The following is a 19,063-nucleotide window of genomic DNA, read 5'->3' as shown; positions in this document are numbered from 1 at the left end:
GGAGGGAAACAGATAACTCGAAGGTTATAGTCAATCTTGGCAGGCAGCAGGCTGAGCCGAGCGCGAGGGGCCGCGCTGAAAGTAAGTCAGAGTTCACGAGTACGGGGGCTGCCTGGGCAGAGATTCTCGGAGTCAGAAGCCAGAAAAAAGGTTCGGTGGCAGAGATTCAGGGCCTACTTCAGCCAGAGCTGAAAAACGTAGGAGTACACTACAAAAAGACGTTGGCATAGCATACTTAGGAACGGACCACTCAACTCATTCATGGTGGGTCTGAAAGAGGACATGTTAACGTTGGACGCAAATGTATTTGCGTCTTCATAGCTGGTACAGGAGGGAAGTTACATGCACTTTAACTCGTACACGGAGATGGTGGGGTACTTGCTAGGGAACACAACTTGACCATAAAATTTATATTTCCTCATTCCCTCCTTGTTCCCTACGGACCCTTCATGATATATCGATCCTCATGAATCGATCAGTTTGTTCTTGTAACATTATATGTTCATCTTTTTTTCTTTGACGATTTGAGAGACAACTGGAATGTTCAATGCAGGAAGTGGCACACAGTCCACATATTGCCGGTCCACATTGTAGACACAGGCAGCAACTGAATACTATGACTAGGCCAATGCCTAGGAAGGATAGGATCTTCCATCCCCAAGCTGTTAACGTTGTCCAGAACCAACCAGACCAAGTCCAGGTGCCTGGATTCTGATGTATTTGATTTGCAATTTTATGCAGACGGGTAATAGCTTGATAAACAGATGGTGCATTTTGTGGGATGAAAACGCAGCAACTTGACCCGATGACCTTACAGGCTCCACCTCTATCTGCCAAGATGACGTCAATAACAAGACGATTTTGAAGGACAACAACCCGCATAGCAGATTGCTCCTCTGTTAAGTTACCTAAGGCGGAGGCAGTTTCATGTACTACTGCTTCAAGTGTTCTAGTTAATCTACGTATTAATTTACTGTTTTGGACAGGTCCTAGAAAGAAGAAGAATCCTTTATTGAAATCAGTGTACTGTTCCCATGCCGTTTCTGTGTAGTCGACAAGTGGGATATCTCTTCTGGGTCTATTCTTTACTAGATTCGTATTTCTATGGTAATCTGGGGGAGCTAGAAAAACAGGTGGCAGAAGGAATGCAATATAACAGGTACCATCCCAATCTGGAGGCAAACGTATGTATGCGGTATGACCACAAACAAAATAAGAGTGACTGATAGCTTTGAAGGACGATTTGCCCTGATCACTGAATTCGACCACAGTAGTGCATTTACTATGACCTACATGTACTGAACCTTTCTTTCGGACACACAATTCACCTGTGACTGGTAATACTAACATATGGGGCAGAACTGGAGCGGACTCGGATTCAACAGTAAGGATCATGAGACTAATTGTGTAGTTACCTAATCCATATACTTCATTTTCTAGATCAGTTCCTATTCGAGTGGGGAGTCCCTCCTTGTCAGGGTAACAGACGTCGAGCAGGACTGAGTTCAAGTTTCCCCAAACCCAGCCTCCATCGAAAACAGCAATATCAGGATCTAAGGAATTAATTATTTTAAACCATGCACCACAGGAGCCATTGTGAGTGAACGGATACGGAAAGAGAGGAAGGGCTCCCTTGTAATTCTGGTAGGGAGGGAGTCGGCCACATATCCAGCAGTCGGTAGCATTATTTGTCTGATGGGAGTGATGTAACATACTAATGAATGTGTTATTGCGCAGCGCAAGTCTGTAAGAGAGTTCATGTGCAGGTAATTCGCTAAAAGTGTGTTCAGCAGAGACATTGTAAGCAGGTTGTTCACGCCTGAAAATAGGCCAATAGATCGGTAGCAGAATGCTGGCAATAATAATTAGAATACTTAGGAAAAACATGATTAATAGTGTCACTATACAGTGACTACGCAGTGATTTACAGTATGTACGTTTCTTTGCTTCTCTCTCTCTCTCTCTATCTCGATCTAGGGGATACATGTCAGAAACTATTTAACCGATTCACCTAGGGGAGGACTTAAACAATTAAACTGTCTGACTTGCTAGATCTGAGTTTCATACGATATTGTTCTTGGGGAGTCTTTTCTCGTTCGGAAACGGTAAAGTCACTTGGTTTTGTACAGTCTTTGGTGGGGGTGGACGAGTCAGAGTCCTGTTTTAGTTCGTTTTTTAGTTCATTGCAAAGCTTGATGTGACTCGTGTGGACCCACCCCTTTCTCCCCTCTATCTTCACGGCGGTCCTCGTGGTGAGAAGAACGGTCTTCGGGGACTTCCAGCGGGGCTCCAGCGGACTTTTCCGGTCGAAATTCCGGACGAGTACCAGATCCCCAGGACGGACCTCGTGCGGCTTTACATCAGTGTTGTCAGGGAAAGCTGCGGCAACCTGTGAACGACATGATTGGAGTGCAGACATCAAGGAGGCAAGGTAATCTGTCAACATATTGCAATCAACATCAGTGATTTTCTTCGGAATGGGCGTCCCCCACATATTCGGTGGTCTGCCAAAGACCACTTCGTACGGGGATAGCCCTGATCTCGAGTGTGCGACCATTCTCATGTAGAATAGTGCCACGGGCAGGGCGACTATCCAGTCGACCCCTTTCTCCTGACAGATCTTTGCAAGACGTAATTTTAGTGTCTGATTATGCCTTTCTACAAGGCCTGCTGCTTCGGGATGTCGGACACAATGGAACTTCCACTGGTATCCTAGTAGTAAAGAGACTTCTTTCATTAATGCAGATGAGAATGGCTGACCGTTATCTGAGTACATGACACGAGGCAAGCCGTATCGTGGGAAAAATTCACGAACCAGCTGCTTGGCAGTGGTCGGAGCAGTGTAATCTGATACTGGGTATGCTTCGGTCCAGCGGGACAGAGCACAGACAACTACGAGAACATATTTAAAACCTCTGCAACGGTCCATCTGGATATAATCCATCTGGAGGACTTCAAAAGGGTGATCGGGAGGATGAAATCCACCTTGCTCTACAGGGACGCTTTTACCTGGATTGAACTGACAACAGATCATGCAAGTACGCACTTTCTGTTTTGCTGCTGCTCGTAAGTGTTTATTGTACCAGAGATTCTGTAGACTGTCTAACATTGCTTTCTCTCCTAGATGTGCCGGGCTATGTGCTGTATTTATCATGACTTGAACCATTGAGTCGGGGAGAAACCATATACATTTTTCCTTCGTTATCCAACCTTGATTTGTCTGAATCCCTCCTAGTTCAGTCCATTTCTTTATTTCATCTGGAGTAGCATGTGTCTGGATATCAATTACGTCTAGGGCGGGATCTCTGACTGTCATACACTTTGTCGGTACTATTGTCTTTGTCACATCAGTAATCTGGGTGTGAATCAGTGCTGTATGTTTTGCTGTCTGGTCTGCCAGGTCGTTACCCTGGGAAACAGAATCTGTAGCTTTAGTATGTGCTTTACACTTCATGACTGATATGCCCGAAGGCAAATGTATTGCTTCTAACAGTGCTTGAATGAGGGGACCGTGTTGAATCTTGGCCCCATGAGAGGTCAGGAAACCTCGTTCTTGCCAGAGGACTCCGAAGTCATGTACAACTCCGAATGCATAACGTGAATCTGTGTATATGTTAACATTTCTGTTTTTGGCTAGAATACAAGCTCGGGTCAGAGCGATGAGCTCTGCTGCTTGAGCAGACAGTGTGTCAATACGATGTGTTTCTTTAACTTCGGTTTCAGTGGTCACGGCATACGCGGCCACTAATTCTCCTGTACTCGTTCTCATGCATGAACCGTCCACATAAAGTGTCAGGTCTGGATTTGTCAATGGAACATCTGTTAAATCTCGTCTAGGCTTTGTTACTGCATTAATGATTTCTATGCAATCATGTGGGGCTGGATCTGTCATAACTGTTGGTAACAGTGTTGCGGGGTTCAGGATGCTGCAGCGTCTGATTTCTATGTGTGGCTGGAATAGTGTTAATTCATAACCTGTCAGTCGTGCTATAGTCAAGTGTTGAGTCTGGGTTCTGTTTAACAAAACCTCTACAGAATGTGGTACTTGAACTGTTAACTGATGACCTAAAACAATTGAATCACTCTGTCTGATTGCTAATGCTGTTGCTGCTACAGATTTTAAGCACGCAGGGAGTGCCTGGGCTACCGAATCCAATGTACTTGAAAAATAAGCGCAGGGCTTATGTGAACCTGCTTGATCTTGGGTGAGGACAGACAACGCTGTACCATCACGTTCTGTCACGAAAAGTGTAAACGGTTTGCTGTAACATGGTGTCGCTAAAACTGGTGCTTGGCATAAGGCTTTCTTTAATTCTTCAAAAGCTTGTGTGTGTTCCTGAGTCCAAGGGAGGGCAGTCGAAGTCGCTGCCTCCTGTGTCGTTAACTGAATGAGTGGTTTGGCTAGAAATGCATACTGGGGAATCCATTGTCTGCAGTACGAGGTGAGGCCTATGAAGGCCTGCACTTCCTTTTGTGTCTGGGGTTGCGGCATATTTACAATTAACTGAATGCGATCGGGAGTGAGCTGTCTCCCCACTTTGGACAGCAAGTGACCCAAGTACACAACTTGCTGAACACAGAATTGTAGCTTCGAAGGGGACACCTTGTGCCCCTTGTCGGCCAGGAAATGTAGAACTGTCAGTGACGCTTTTTCACATTCGGGCTCACTTCGTGCGGTGATCAGCAGATCATCGACGTATTGCAGTAAAGCGGTGTTAACTGGCATTTGAATACAATCTAGTTGTCTTTTCAGTGCTTGACTATAGATGCTGGGGCTTTCTGTGAATCCTTGAGGTGCGCGCGAAAATTTGAAACTGCGTCCATTTAAACTGAATCCGAAGAGATATTGGCTCTCTGGATCAATAGGCACGCTGAAGAAGGCGTTCTTGAGATCAATTACAGTAAAGAACGTTGCTTCTGAATCAATGGCAGTCAATAGGGATGAGATATCGGGGACCACAGGGTACTGTGGTATAATGCATTTATTTAATTCTCGAAGATCAATCACCAGCCGATATACTGGCGGTGCATTGGGATCTGTGCGTTTAAGAATCGGAATGATGGGTGAATTACAGATATTGGAGTCGGTCTCGACGACCACTCCTTGAGCAATGAGCTCGTCAATGATTTTCAGTAAAGCCACTACAGCATCGGGTGGTAACTTGTATTGTCTGATTCGGGGTAATATAACACCTGCTTTGAGTGTAACACGGTATGGTGTGATATGCATGCAACCTACATCAGTTGGGCCTTTTGCCCACAAGTAATCTGGTACATTTTTCAATCTGACATCGAATTCTCGCAAAACATAATGACCCTTGAAATCCCGCAGAAAGAGTCTAACCCCCTCCGGGGAACAGCATATTATAGCTCCTAGAGCCTTCAATGTTTTAATTCCTAACAGATTTTCTGGGCATGATTTTGTAAGTAACAAGTCTGTAACACGTGATAATGGACCCACAGCCAGGGGAACTGGTTCGGATACCTCGTTTACAATAGGCTGTCCTGAAAAACCCAGGGAAACATTCTGTGAGCCTGAGAGGGGTGCCCCTGGAACTTCATCATGACTGATTGTAGTGCGACTTGCCCCTGTGTCAATTAAAAACTTTCTGTCTTTTCCCAATACTTGACTGTGTACATAAGGACCTTCTTGATCTACAGGAATCTCAATAAGAAGCAAGCCACCTTCCCTCTCTAGGCTGTTTCATGTATATCGTGAATATTCGGGGTAAGCGGACTGGGCATACTGGTACATCTGCTGTGAAACTTGCTGAGTTGCAGCAATGGGCTGTGGCTGTGATACTGCTACGGTCTGTGCCGAAGTCGAGGAAGCATGCATAGGCTGTGTACTCTGTGTATTCTGTGAAGACTGATGCTGGTTATGGTCTTGTCTAGGCGGATGCGGTCTTTCCTTAGTTTTACCTGTCGCTATGTTATGTTTCAGGACTGGGCATTCGTGTACGTAGTGACCTGGCTGCTTGCAATAATTGCATGTCCCTTTAACGGGAGCTGCAGTGTGACTGGTCTGGGTCGTACCCTTTCTGTGACCGTCGGATGGGACCGTCTGAGCTACTAACATTTTCATCTTTGTGTCTTTCATGCGTTTTTGTTCCTGATCTTGTTCTTCTCTGATTCTGTTCTGATGATATTGTAACATTTGTAACATCTGTGATGGTGTATTTGCTTGCCATGTACTCTCAACCTTGTATACACGGTTTTTAACTAACGGTAGGGAATTCTCGACTAACTTTGATACAAAAAGATGCGGGTACGACTCGCTACTTGGCTGGAGGCCACTATTAATAATGAAACATTTCTCGAATCTTGAATAGAAGTCACTAGTATCTTCATCATGTTTCTGTTTACAGGACGAGATGGCGTCCCAATCTTCCTTTCGAGTTGTCAATAATCTGGGCAGGACCTGTACTATCAAACCTGGTAATGCTTTAGTTTTGTCCCCAAGGCCTAACCCTGGGACCCGTTTCTTTTCTTCGTCCTCTATTTCTGCCCATGCAATCTTTGTGTCTCCCACCTCCCATTCCTTTTCCTTTAATTTCTCGAAGATACCCGTGGGTAATAGTACCTTTAACATCTTCATGATATCATCATACGTGTAATCCCCCATTAGTAACATGTCTTTAAGCTCTCTATGAAAACCTGCAGGGTCTTTATCATGGCATGGTACTAGTTTCTTCATTTCTAACAGTTCTAATTTAGTCAGAGGCGTGTGTACATACACACGTTTCAAGGTTTTATCCTCACCCATAACAGGGTGCACTTCTCGTAAGGGGTTCTGACTTTCAATACTACCCCCGCATTGCATGTGGTACGTTTTCCTTTCTGGAGGTGGGGCGGGAACATATTCAGAGCTTACAAAGGTATCATATCTATGTCGTTGTTCTAGAATTATTTGAATTAATTTGGTACTTAAGCCTCTCCATCTATCCATCAGTAGTGCTTCTAGTGTTTCATGTAAGGGACCGGGATCAGAGTAATGTTTTCTGTATTTGATAAGAAGGTGCTGAATCATGTATACACCTGCTAATTTCTGTTCGTCGGGGGAGAGGTTCAGAAATGTCTGTGCCACCGTGTCATCATTATATATGTCTGCATTTTCGGCCCATGATACAGCTGATCGGGCTAGTTCTTGTTCATCCATAGAATTGAGTACATGGTACCCAACTCGATCTCGAAGCCTTTTATCAGTTTCCTGGAACTGATGTTCAGCAGAATTCGGATTGGTCAAGGCAGAGAAGAAAACTCTCTTGCTCTCTGGACGGATACCCTTCCTAAGGTAAGTTCCCTTACCTACATATGCTATGGTGCCTACATTTCTTTCGGATTCTTCCTGTTCTTCTTCCTCCTCGGAGGAAGCCTTTTCTTTCTCTTTCTCGTGTACTGCTATCACTGCTTTCCTAATCTTCCTGTACATAGAGGCTATGCAAGTCCCCTTGTCGTGTTTTCCTTCAGCTATATTTTGACCCCACTTGTTCAATGCATCTAATTCACTCTGATCTGTTCCGGGCCTGTCTCATTCTCTTATCAGACAATTTATGAAAAATCGTAGTATCAGTGCTTGCATGTCAACTTTCTGTTTCTCCATGGCATCCTTAATACTGTCGGGGTCTTTCCCTGTCTGAACAAACTCATATATTCTATCTAGACGCTCCTTCATTCCTACATAGCATAGCAAGTTATCAGTAGCAGATCTTAACCGTAATGATGCCAATATCATTAAATCGTCTTTTCCGGGTACTGGATCATATCTGCAAACTGACATGTTTTCTTTTAATGCGTCAAGGCGGGATGAATTAGAGGAGTGGGGAGACCTGTACGTAAGAGGACTCTGCATACCTCTGAGATTGAATCTGTGAGTTGGTGGCGGGGTCTGAGGACCCGCGGTCGCACCTCCTGAAGCGGAAGCTTGTGCATTACCTCCCTGTGGAGTCTGTATCTGAACTTGAACTTGTCGTTTAGGTGGATCAGGCAAACGTGGTTTCGGTAGGTCAGTTTTGAGTACGGGAAGCGGCGGGGCTGGCGGGACAGGAGAAGTCTGTTGTGGTACTGGCGAAGCATGATCTGGGGGCGGGGTGCCGCCCCCGTCCCTGTCGGTAGGCAGGGCACGAACAGGCAAGTTGGTGTAGGCTGGAGCTACATCTTCTAGGTAGGAATTTAGGAATATGTCTTTAGTAGTCTTATGCATTACTTTAGTTGGAACTAATGGCGACGGTAAATTTTTCGGTATTTCTGAAATGGCGTCAGGTGTACCCTCGGCCATAAGATACATGCTGTTTACTTGGCTATTTCGGATGCGATCTATTTGTTCTGATTTTACTCGGATTCCTTCAATAACCAGTTCGTTTTCTCGAGCTTTTTCTGATTCTCTAAGTCTGTCTTCTCTACGAAGTGCTCTTTCAGCACGTTTATGTGATTCCTTACGCCAAAATTCTATGGCATCTTTCTGAGACTGTCTGGCTTTCTTTTTCCGTAATGCCTCTTCTACCTTCATGATGCACTCGGCATCCCATGTTCCATTAACTGGCCATCTGTGTCTCTCATCTAGGTGCTTTGTATAATCGGTCCATAATTCCAGATACAATATGGCATCTATGCCATGCTTATTATACATAAAATTGCCTGGAGTGTCCCTAGGAGGGATAGGAATTTCTTCCTCTAACATCCCTTTCCTAGTTCCTATCTGCTTTAACTTGTTGAAAAACGGCATTCTGCTTACTTGATACTGAAATGCGAAAATCCTTGATACTTAATTCTGAATGTAACTAGTTATACAAGAAAACACAATAATGCACAAAAAACAGTCACATTCATACCACGACATTAATCACACAAAAAAACATTTAAGACATAGATGACTACCCCACTATACTGGATGTACTGCTCAACAGTACAGATACACTGGTGTAACAGTGCAAAAAATTCAGAAACTCGGAATACTAGATATACTGCTAAACAGTACAGATACACTGCCTAAAAACAGTGCAGACCGGACTTGTGTACCCAAACCCGTCTAGATACGACCCAGCAATGGTACTCACCGGGAAGCACGGAAACAGAAGGCCTCGGAAAACTCGACTGGACTCGACTTGATACTTCGGAAAACTTCGGAAAACTTCGGAAAACTTCGGAAACCTGGTGGACCTCTTGACACCTCGGACCTTGCTTCTTTCGGCTAGGCTCTGGTCGGGATCCTCCGCACTCCTCACCGCCTCGTCTGGGTACTGATCGCAGTCTTCGTCACCTCCGTGGGTCAGAGGGAGATGCAGGAAATCCTGCCGATACGCGTATGTTCCGGCTAACTGCCGGCAGGGGACATAGGTTTCAACGCACCAACCGGCGCGTGAGGTGGGGGAGGTGTCCCTATTCGGGCGCCAAAATGATGTAAATAAATAATTTACTCTTAATTTCTATGCAGGTAAGTACTTAATCAATAATAACTCGATCGGAAATGAAAGAAAACAGAGTCCGTGGTGTTAGAGTTCTTAGGGGTTTTATTCCTTAAAAGGAATGGTCAAGACCAAATTATCATGTTCCGAACACCACACAGGGTGTCAGAAGAGATAGAGCGCGCTGCATTTTATTAACAGTACATAGCTTATATACTTATTTTGCATCATTGGAAACAGTATAGAAGGCGTAACAGCTGAGAGAAGACAAGATAACAGTATACACGTGGTACATGTGTGTAATCAAGAGGCGTGAACTAGAGGTGTGTTCTAGAAACGTCACAGGTAGGTGTCACCAAAGGGGTGGCACTAACAGAAAATATTGCAATGTCAGCAGAAATCGGAAACTTGGGTGCGCGCGCAGCTGCATGACGTGTGCATGACATGGAGTCGGAGGGTGCTGGGGATTTGACATTTGCACTGACGGAAAGAGACAGAAGTCTGGCATGTCAGATCAACTTGTGCTTCTATGATATCTGATATCTGATGTTTAGGAACTAAGCTATCTGGGCGGAAAGGTCTCTGGGGCAGAAGCTATTCTATACTTGCTGTGAATGCGTGCATAAGCGCCTGGGTGTCTGTATGAGAAGCGTGGGGCATGGGCCTTCCATGGAAGCATGGCAACAGAAGCTATGAATTACTTGAATCAGTTGCATAGAGACAGGTCGGCCCCTTGGCCCTGCAGCTGAGGAAGGATGTTTACTGGATGCTAGCGGGCAGGAATGTATTTTCGGGGAGGGAAACAGATAACTCGAAGGTTATAGTCAATCTTGGCAGGCAGCAGGCTGAGCCGAGCGCGAGGGGCCGCGCTGAAAGTAAGTCAGAGTTCACGAGTACGGGGGCTGCCTGGGCAGAGATTCTCGGAGTCAGAAGCCAGAAAAAAGGTTCGGTGGCAGAGATTCAGGGCCTACTTCAGCCAGAGCTGAAAAACGTAGGAGTACACTACAAAAAGACGTTGGCATAGCATACTTAGGAACGGACCACTCAACTCATTCATGGTGGGTCTGAAAGAGGACATGTTAACGTTGGACGCAAATGTATTTGCGTCTTCATAGCTGGTACAGGAGGGAAGTTACATGCACTTTAACTCGTACACGGAGACGGTGGGGTACTTGCTAGGGAACACAACTTGACCATAAAATTTATATTATTTAGAATATATCCATTAACCAGCTGGAGGACAGAAACATAGATTATTCATCAGATCTCAGAATCCGATCGTGCGTCATCCGCTACAAAGGTACCAGAACAGTTACATATATTTTTCTAGATTCGGGGCATCAAACCTCAACTATTGTCATTTTCCTTCTGAGCTCTTAACATATGTTCCCTAGTTCAGAGTAGGAGAAGTCACCGTAGCACCTAGCGCTATTATATATTAGTGTATTCCCCCCTGCTTAGTCCTGACATATACAGGACTTCCCTTCTGTTCCCTAGATATGACTTTGTGGTCACTCTGTATAATTCAGTTAAACATGTATTGGAGAAAGTTTTCATCCTTAACCCAGAATCATTAGTTTCTAAGTCTTGCACTATGAGTAAACAATATGTATATATGGAATGTACAGAAATGTGTATAGTGTACATAGCACAGTTTTATAAACTAGCTACTGAGTTTTCCAACTACAATATGTACTAACAGAACGATTAAAAATGTATATAGTGTAGATAACACCTAGAGTTGTACAGAATCAGTTTCAGATGTTTCCGATAAATTTCAAATCTGTATATAAAGAATAGAATATGTGATTAAATATGTTAATTTTAATATGTGTATATAGATAGGGAATCTTGGGTTCAGGCCAGCTGCCATCACGAGGTGTTACTGAAGAGATCTATTCACAGCGAACAAATTATCAAATGCAATGTATTTATAGAACATGTGAGGAATGAAAACAATACATCATACTAATGACATATAATCTCTGTTTCTCAGTTTAAGACATTGGTGCATGAATACAGACTTCCTGAAGAAGGCTCACGCCGAAACGCGTTGAAAAAGGAATGCACTTCTGTATTTATTTTATAACAATTTATTTCACTGTTTATTATCTCACTGTGTGTACATGTATTGTCATTTTTATATGTAGTGAATTGCAATTATAATGAATTCAGAAAAATAATTTTCATAAAAAAAGATGTCCAAAAAAAATAAAATATCAAAACAGATCAGCACAATCAAAAAGTGTCTCTAGTCATTAGTTGGTTAGTTTTCTCTCCCTCTCTTAAACAGGCACACAACCCGGTGCACATGTGCTCTCCTTTTACCCCACAAACCTCCACCTCTACAGCATTCCGACAAGTTTTCAAATAAAAATGGCACCTCGCTTGTGTTGGTAGGCCTAGTGCGCTTGACATGAAACAGCCAAAAATGGAGGTCCGGGTTCAAAAACTCAGGTGATTCCCTTGCAATACAAGGTATTTTTGTAATCATCAATGTTGAATTCTCTCTTTGCCTTTATTTCCACTGTTTCCAAGATCATACATTTTAGTTGAAAACTGTTATGACCTAATTCTAAAAAATGAGCCACCAGTACTGATTTTACATTTTTTGTCTGTATGTTGCTTTTGAGTTCATTGAATCTAGTTTTCAATTTTCTTTCAGTTTTCCCTATGTAGATCAGACAGCATGGGCATTTCAAAAGGTACCCCACATTCATGGAATTGCAATTGGTTGTAGTTTTGAGTGCAATTTTGTTTCCTTTCCTGGGATGACAAATTGTTTTGATCATCATGAGCACAAAAATTAATTACAAAATATCTCATTGGTAATTTCTTGAATAAGATGGATCTTGAGAATCCAAATCTTCAAATTTAATTAAAGTCATTGAGCCATATATACAAGCCTACTGATTAGATTTTCAAGCAGTGCAAAGAGGCGAACACTTTATGGATTACTGACTAAACACTCTTGGATCCGAGAGTGACATCCTACTGCACGCTAGAAGTTGAATACTTTATTTGATGGTCATTGAGTAACAAGGATAGTGTGATCCACAAATTTTAATAGGTTTTCCCAGATGGCCATCAAGACCTGGACCAAAAATATAGGTGCCCCCCCTTCGAAAATCAGGCCGATTTGTGATAAATAATTTTTATGTCTCTACAATACATTTTGGGCCCTTCCCTACCTTGGGTACTTGGCCCAAATACACAAGTGAGGTACCATTTTTATATGGAGACCTGTGGAAACGCTGTGTGGTAGCACATTTGTGTCATCCCACTGATTCCACAACTTTTCCACACAGAAATGTGAGGAAATTGTGACTTTCTTTGCTATATTTGTGGTTTGCAAGAGATTCTGGGTAAGTAAATATTGTAGGATCCACACAAGCCACACCTCCATGGACTCCCCGGGTGCCTAGTTTTAAGAAATGTCTGTTTTTGATAGGTTTCCCTAGATGGCTTCAGAGCTCGGGACCAAAAATATAGGCGCCCTCATCCATCACAAAACGACCTGGTGTTGCAAGGAGGGCACCTGCATTTTAGGCTGCAACAGCCCCTACCCCTATTTTAAAAAAAAAATCCTAATTGTCTAGTGTGCTTTCTGCCGCCCGGGGGGCAGATCGGGGTAATAACCCCCCTCTACCTATCTGCCTCCCTAGGGGGCAGAAAGTGTCCCATTTGGGGGTAGGGGCACTGGCATGCCCATTCTGGGCAGCTCCCACCGCTACATATAAAAAAACAAAATCCCTCGTGTCTAGTGGGATTTCTGCCCCCAGGGGGCTGATCAAGGGGGCTGATCAAGGGCTATTGCCTCCCATCTACCCATCTGCCCCCCAGGGGCCCGAAAGACTGTCCCATTTGTGTTTGGGAGTCCTGTCAATGGCACACCCATTCTGGGCTACCCCACTCCTATGTATAAAAAATTCCAAACCCCTGGTGCCTAGGGGGGGGTGTGTGGCTTAGCCGGCAGCTAGATGGCTGCACTTTAGGTGGGCTCTGCCGGCCAAGTTATTAATCCAACAAAATCATGCAGACAACAGCTTCTTATCTGCCCGGCTCCGGTATTTCCGCACCCACCTCGTCCGTGGGTGCAGAACGACCTCTTCATTGACTCCCTCCGCCATTCCCAGGGTGCGATCTGCTCCTCAAGGCTGAGGCTCCCGCTGTCACAGAGGGGCCTACTTGTTTCTGCTCCGCCGTTCCTGTGGCGCCTGCCGGGGGGTCTGACCCATCCTACAATCTCTGTGGACACTGGAGGGTGCCACGACCGCTGGAGCTCCTGGATGGCGTGAAGGTGGGCTCATGCCCTGCATCGCCCAGCCTTGCCTGTCTCATCTAGCGGGCACTACCATTTTGCGATCCGGCGCCACTGCAGCTGCACATACACAGTTCAGGCAGGGTGTTGTGTGCGGCGCGCCCCCCATGTATCCCCGCTGGCTGCTGCCCTCCGGCGTAGCGGTACTCAGCCTCCTCTCTGGTCCGGGCGGGTGCTCCTTGAACAGCCGCCTGTGTTAAGTGGGCCCGGCTCCCTCAGCGGCCCATCCGTTCACAGGTTCCTGCTTTGGCCCGGCATGGCAGCCCAGCTGCCCCTGACATGAAGACTGAGTTAGACTGCACGGCGCCTGCAACCAGCACCACTCTCGCTCCTACTCATGCCCTCCTCCTGAATCACCACTGCCATGATCCTGTCATGGGCAGGGGACCTGCATATCGCTGCGCTACACAGCTGCCATCTTAGTACTCCTCTGCTCCCCACCAGTCTCCAGGCACTATCAAGCACCGGCTGCAGCTACGTGGATGCTGGTGCCCTGCTCACTGGGGTAGGTGGAATTCTTATGGAGGGCTGCTGCAGCTGGGTTGGGGAAGCGTGTGTCCCTGCACAGGGGCCCCACCTCTGTCTTCACTCGCTACTCCTGTCAAGTCACCCTTTGGCCCTGTGACTCCTGCCTAAGTGTGGTGGGTTGTGCTCCCTGAGTCTCCCTGTCGCCCTGCCTCCCCCAGGCTGCACCCCCCCACCAAGCGTCATACTGCCATAGCCACCATGGGCACTGCCCTCTGAAGTCTTGCCAGTGATTCCCTCGTTGGGCTCTGACAGCCATTGTGTGAGCACTTCCCCAGCGCCATCCGCCTAGTCACTCCCTGGACTTCTACTGCTGTCTCACGAGCAAGAGACTGCCAGGTCGGATACCACTTTCTGAAACTTTCTTCAGCACTGCTCTGGGCCCCATCCCTTCGTCTGCCTGTTCACCACCTATGCAGCTTGGTGCGTGGTCACTCTGGCATATGGTTGCATTCCCTGCCCACCTCTGTCATGGGCAAGGCTGCCCTAAACAATCCCGGCTTACCTTCGATCAGTGGCGCCAGACGCACCAGGACAGGCGGCTGCGGATGGAGGCGACCTGCTACCTCCACGAAGAAGACCAGATCCCGGTAGGACGACCTTAAGGCCATCATGTGGGAGGTCAAATCCGCCGTCTCTGGCATAGCTGACCAACTTGATCAGTTGTCTTCATGCCTCAATGTGGTTAAGTCGAGAGTGGACTCACATGACAACTGCCTGTTATACGTCGAAACTAGGGTCTCTGACAAGGCAGACGCCGCCACCTAAGACCATCAGAAGCTCCTTCAAATGAACAAAATCCTGGACTTGATACGCTCCAAAAAACGAGGATTTGGAGGCACGCTCTCGTAGGAACAACCTCCTCATCACAGGGGTGCCAGAATCCACCAACATCGCACGTATGGAGGATCTTGTGGAGAGCCTGGTGCGTGAACTCTTCAATGATGTGCTCTCTCCGGTTTTCATAGTGGAGCAAGCCCACCGATCCATTGGCCCTTGCGCAGCCCCCAGACTGCTGGCCCGCCCTATAATAGCCAAAATCCTGAACTTCCGGGACCGTGAAGCAATCCTCAGGGTGACCAAGGAGAAAGGTGAGATCCGCCATCAGAGCAACTCTCTGTCCTTCTATCCGGACTACACCTTGGCGGTACAGGGACCCGGCGCGGGTTCCTGCCTGCGAAGCGCATTCTCCAAAAGCACGAGATCCCGCACTCATTGGCGTATCCGGCTAAACTGGGTGTCAGGCAAGGATCCAAGACTCTCGTATTTCCAGATCCTAAGGCTGCCTCGTCTTTGCCAAGAAGCTGGATCACTCCCACTGCTCCACCACCGCAAACTCTCAAGAACCTGCATCCGGCGACCTGAGTGACAATGACTGATTCAATCTCCTTCAGTGGTATTGTTGAAATGCTGTTACCCACTTGGTTTCTTGTTTCCCGGTTTTCTCTGTATGCCTTTACACCGCATTGCCCTAAGATGCCAGGACCTTTTCACAATAATGCTTAGGGGCTAGCCACCACTGCTCCATTGTAAGACTTTGAATATACTGTTGTCTGCTATTCTTGTTGGCAGGGGTGTTCACCGAGCGTCGCCATGCCAACATGGGTTGACTCCCACTTCAAACACTTTCTTTCCTTATCCAAGTTGGGGTTCCCTAGAGTGATCGTGGGTGGTTTCTCAACCTGCTTTGGGGGTTGGTGTGGGTGGGGGATTGTTGGGGATCTGTGGCCTCCTTTTGAGGCAAATGTAATTTTGTTATTTGTTTTTTCTTTGCTCTATTGCTTGCCTCAAGATGCCGCTCCTTGTTTGATCCACCATGCCGTGCTAACTCGTTCTGCACACACTCCCACGGTCCAGCCCCCGGGAATGTTACCTACTGTCATATTTCTACCTGGGTTCGGCTTCTATGATTCCCACCCACAGCCTAGTTGTCTATCACAGCGTGCTTTTGTTTGTTGCTTTGCACTTCCCAGATAGACGCAATGCTCTTCTTCCTCTCAGTCGGTCCGCGCCAGAACATACACCCGTACAAGGGTCCTGGCTATACCCACCACAACCCGGGCAATCACTCCCCACCATGCATCTCCATGACTGACACTATAGTCTGGACGTGGCTCGTCTGTGATCTCAATGACCACTGTAAGGCTCGACTAGTACACGCACACCTCCTTCGGCAGAAAGTGGACATATGTAAATGTAAATGTATAGGCATTTATATAGCGCACTACTTACCCGTAGGGTCCCAAGGCGCTTCGACCGCTGCGAAACCCTTCCTGGCTTCCCTGAGAGATGGTCCCTTAATGGGTATCTCCAGGGTGAGACCAGGCATCCCCGGCGGTCTGGTGGGGCCGTTAGTGAAGATGAGGCAAGCTAATGCCCAGAGTTGCCGAGTGTGATCGCTGATCAGAGTGGGCACCGAGGCGAGAGAATTATCGAGTCCGCTGACCCTGGTCTAGAAACCTGCCGCGCCGGGAATCGAACCCTGGTCCCGAGCCGTCCTCTGCTCTCGGGTCTGCCGCCTCTAACCGGTGAGCCACACTACTTCACTATATGCCTGCTCCAAGAGACCCGCTTGCTACCCGCATCTGCTGCCAGGCTCCACTCACGTCCGTGTGGAGAACTGCATTCCTTGTTCTATTCTAACTATTCTCTGGGGGTCTCTATTCTCATACGCAGGGGACTACCTTGACAAACCTCCCAGGCAATCACTGACCCTGATGGGCTCTTTGTTATTCTCCACGGTTTCCTCCTTGCCCAACCTTTGACGATTGCTGCTATTTACGGCCCAAACAACAATGATCCAGCCTTCTTTGTGCAGGTGTGGCATTGTATCTCATCCCTTGGCCCTGCTGTGCTCCTCTGGGGGGATTTTATTGTTACACTGTCCACGGATTTAGATTGTTCTGGCCCACATGCCTCCCTCCCGCACACTACAGCACTCCTTAGCACCATTATCGCTGATAATCCCCTATATGATGCTTCGCGACACATGCACCCGGACACCCACGAGGGTACTTGCATCACCGGCACCCGTAGTTGCTCGTCCTCTCTGGATCTTCGGATTACCTCACCAGATATATTCTCCTGGCTCACCTCTGTTGATCAAATGGCGCGCACCCTCTCCTATCATGCACCTGTTCAGCTTGGGCTCTGGATACTGCATTCCCCTTGACGTGCCTCTTCCAGGCAGCTTCCCTCTAATACCCTGGGAGATCCTGATTTCCGCGACGAGATTCAGACCCCAATCACTAACTATTTTGAGCTTAATGAGGGATCTTTGGACTCTCCCTCCACCCTCTAAGAGGGTTTCAAGGTCATTATTCATGGTGAATGCAACTCTAAACAATTCGGGGTCCTACGCTCCATCCGCAGCACTCTCGACACTTCCCATTCACTTGACCCTGGGTCCGATACGCTTGCTTGTCTCCGTGAGAAACGCACTGAATTTGCAGAGGACGCCAGCAGAGAGCTCTCGTTTCTTGGCAGGGAGGCCAAAGTGCGCCACTTTGGCGAGGGCGATCGACCCGGTAAAAACTTGGCTTCTCTTCCCACCCTCCACATGCTGCTTCTTATATCACTGCACTCCAGGATGGTGGCCCAGCTCGCACCACCTCTCCTGAGGAAATGAAGGTGCGTTTTATGAATTTTTACAAGGAATTATACACTGCAGGACCTTCCCCCCCGCACGAGGTCCTTGAGCAATGTTTCGGCACTCTCGAGCTTCTGTGTCTTGAAAACTACCAATGGGAATTCCTCAACGTGCCCTTTTTCGAAGAGGAAATACTTGTCGCCATAAATGGTATGCCCTGTGACAAGGCCCCTGGCCTTGACAGCTTGCCTGTCTCATTTTACAAGGCCTTCGCCCCGCTTCTGGTGCCGCATCTAGCTGTCATGTATAATGAATCTTTCGAGAGCAGCCAATTTCCTCCCTCACTCCGTAAGGCTATTCTAACTCTTCTCCTCATACCTGACAAACGTCTCGAACTAAGAGATTCTTATCGCCCTCTGTCCCTCATTAATACAGATAACAAACTCTTCACCAAATTGCTTGCTTCGCGTCTACTCCTTCTCATGCCATCATTGCCCGTCTGGACCAGTCCAGCTTTATCCCTAGCTGCGTGACCTCACATAATCTCCGGACCATCTTCTCAGTCCTCCACCAAATCAACCCAGCGCTCCCTGCAGTGGCCACCCTGCTTGACGCTACAAAGGCCTTTGATACCCTGGAATGGCCGTTCCCTTTTTACCTTCTTCTCCGTCTCAGTTTCAATCCAGTCTTTATACGTAAAATACTCCTCCTGTATACTCTTCCCAGTATCCATCTTTGAATTAATGGCCTAATATCTGAACTTATCCCCATCAGGCATGGCTCCCATCAGGGCTGCCAACTCTCACCCATACTATTCTCAATCGTGAATGAGCCACTGCCGGCCAGACTCCGTCAACACCACACCTAGCGGCTCATTGGATGTGAGGACGATATCACTTTATATGTTCGCAACCCCCAAGAAAATCTTAGTCTGCTGGTGCATGAAATTATACGGTTCAGAGGATATTCGGGCGTACAGGTAAACTGGAATAAATCAGTCCTCTTCCCTCTCACCAATGCCACAATGCCCTTTACACCTGACTACCCCTTCGTGTGGGGGAAGGGACTCACTCTCTATTTAGGCATCTGGTTGAGTAGGGATGCTGATGAATTCTGGAGGGCTAACTTTGGTCGTGCAATGGACTGGCTCGAATCCAAGATTCCCTTATGAAGCTGACTGCCACTGTCACTAGCCGGCCATATAGCGCTTGCCAAAATGGTAGT

Source organism: Lissotriton vulgaris, chromosome 4_1 (genome assembly GCF_964263255.1).
Source record: "Lissotriton vulgaris chromosome 4_1, aLisVul1.2, whole genome shotgun sequence".
NCBI classification, from domain to species: Eukaryota; Metazoa; Chordata; class Amphibia; order Caudata; family Salamandridae; genus Lissotriton; species Lissotriton vulgaris.
This window is presented reverse-complemented; position numbering follows the sequence as displayed.